Source organism: Notolepis coatsorum (genome assembly GCF_963971535.1).
Source record: "Notolepis coatsorum genome assembly, chromosome: 6".
Classification (NCBI taxonomy): domain Eukaryota; kingdom Metazoa; phylum Chordata; class Actinopteri; order Aulopiformes; family Paralepididae; genus Notolepis; species Notolepis coatsorum.
Window position 1 is genome coordinate 41320999 of NC_140170.1, and position 2114 is coordinate 41323112.

General features: G+C 51.7%; 1 pseudogene across 1 annotated transcript; it reads left to right on the forward strand.

Moving 5' to 3' along the window:
- Positions 1–1317: 1317 nt before the first annotated feature.
- Positions 1318–2114, forward strand: LOC311229451 (gap junction beta-2 protein-like; annotated as a pseudogene). The gene has a single exon. The product of its transcript is annotated as a gap junction beta-2 protein-like (transcript).

Consider the following 2114-nt stretch of genomic DNA (forward strand, 5'->3'; position numbering starts at 1 on the left):
GCCTCCCACAAGCCGGCTGCAATGTGGACTAAGTCATACATAGCACAAGTCCCCTCCGGTACTTGAGGTAACAGCAGTCGCATCTTTTCACCTGCGCAGCTCGATCTCTCAGTGGCGAGGAGTAACGCGTGGGAGGCTCACGCTGCCCCCGACACTTCCTGATTCTACTGCGCAGGCGCACCAACCGACCTGTAGGAGTCGCTGTCCACAACGCCCGATCCCCACCCATCAGTTTCCCACCCCCTAATACGGCCAATGTGTATTAGTATGAACGACCAGCTAAACTGAAAGCAATGTGGAGCACTGGGCTCGAACAGGCAAGCCCAGCGTCTCCGTCATTCGTGGCGAGCGCCTTGCCCACTAAGCCACGTAGCCGCCCTCCCTTCTCTGTAATATATAGTTAATACTCAGATACAGTGCCACTTCCTCAGTGAGTGCTTCAAGGATGGAAGGAAGGAGCCACTCACAGTAACTGTATAGACATAGAGCCAGTGGTTATTTTGGGGTGCAGGTGACTACTGGTCCAAGTCCAGCTGAGTGTTCAAGAGTGTTCAAGGCCCTCCACTTCTAGAAAATATGCTGAGGGCCCTCTGGTCTAAGACTGAAAGATTGTCTGGATGAAGAATATGTAGCTGTACTTGAGGAAAGCTGCCCTCCTCCATACGCTACTGGGGGGGGCAATTATTAGAGAGCATAATTGCTTTTATTCAGCTCATTGTTGTGTGCTGATAAAACTATTAGTGGTTAATATTGAAATATTTCCAGTGTCTCGTGCATCTACCGACTACAGGCGCATTGCATGTAATCACAATTTTGTGGTTTATGTTGAATATCATCTCATTCCATTTTTTTCTTTCGCTCTCTATACTCACAGTTTAATATAACAGCAAGAATGGAAAGAAAGATCTTAAAAGCAGCATGAAATCACAAAGACTAGTAGCTCTGCTTAGTAGCTCTGCTGGCCGGTAGGGTTGAATCACACCAGGACCTTCTCTCATGCATGTGTCTCCTTTACTCTGTCAGCCTCTCAGCCTAACTAATGTCTCTACAAAGAGGGGCAGACTTACTCTGTCAGCCTCTCAGCCTAACTAATGTCTCTACAAAGAGGGGCAGACTTACTCTGTCAGCCTCTCAGACCATGCAAGTCACTTTTCTTAAGAAACTAAACGAGCCAAGACAGTGAATTAATGGATAATCACCGCAAGAATAGTCAGCCTACAGTATGAAGATAAATTACTCTTTAATTTGTTTGTAAACCCTCTGTCCACCTCTTGTTTTCTACAGGCGGTGTAGGAATCCAGAGTCCTCATTGTCATAATGAGCTGGGGGGCCCTGTACGCCCAGCTGGGCGGTGTGAACAAACACTCTACCAGCCTGGGAAAGATCTGGCTCTCTGTCCTCTTCATCTTCCGCATCACCATCCTGGTGCTGGCCGCCGAGAGCGTCTGGGGGGACGCGCAGTCTGACTTCACCTGCAACACGCTGACGCCCGGCTGCAACAATGTCTGCTATGACCACTTCTTCCCAGTGTCTCACATCCGCCTCTGGTGCCTCCAGCTGATCTTCGTGTCCACACCGGCGCTGCTGGTGACCATGCACGTGGCCTACAGGAAGCGAGGGGACAAGAGGAACATGCTGGCCAACAACGGCGGTACCAGGATAAATGATATAGACCTGGAGTCGCTGAAGAGGCGGCGCCTGCCCATCACGGGGCCGCTGTGGTGGACCTACACCTGCAGCCTGTTCTTCCGTCTCATTTTCGAAGGTGGATTCATGTACCCTGTACTTCGTCTACGGCGGCTTCCAGATGCCCCAGCTGGTGAAGTGCGAGCAGTGGCCTTGCCCCAACAAGGTGGACTGTTTCATCTCCAGGCCCACAGAGAAAACCATCTTCACCATCTTCATGGTGGCGTCCTCAACCATCTGCATGGTTCTCAACGTGGCCGAGCTGTGCTACCTCATTGGCAAGGCCCTCAGGAGGTGCTCGGCCAGGATGGCCAAGAGGAATCGCGCCTACGCCCACCCCGACGGCGTGACCCCGGGAAAAGACCCTGTTGCAGAACGAGATGCTGCTGTCGTCCTCCACCACGGATTCCTCCACCATGCACACTTGA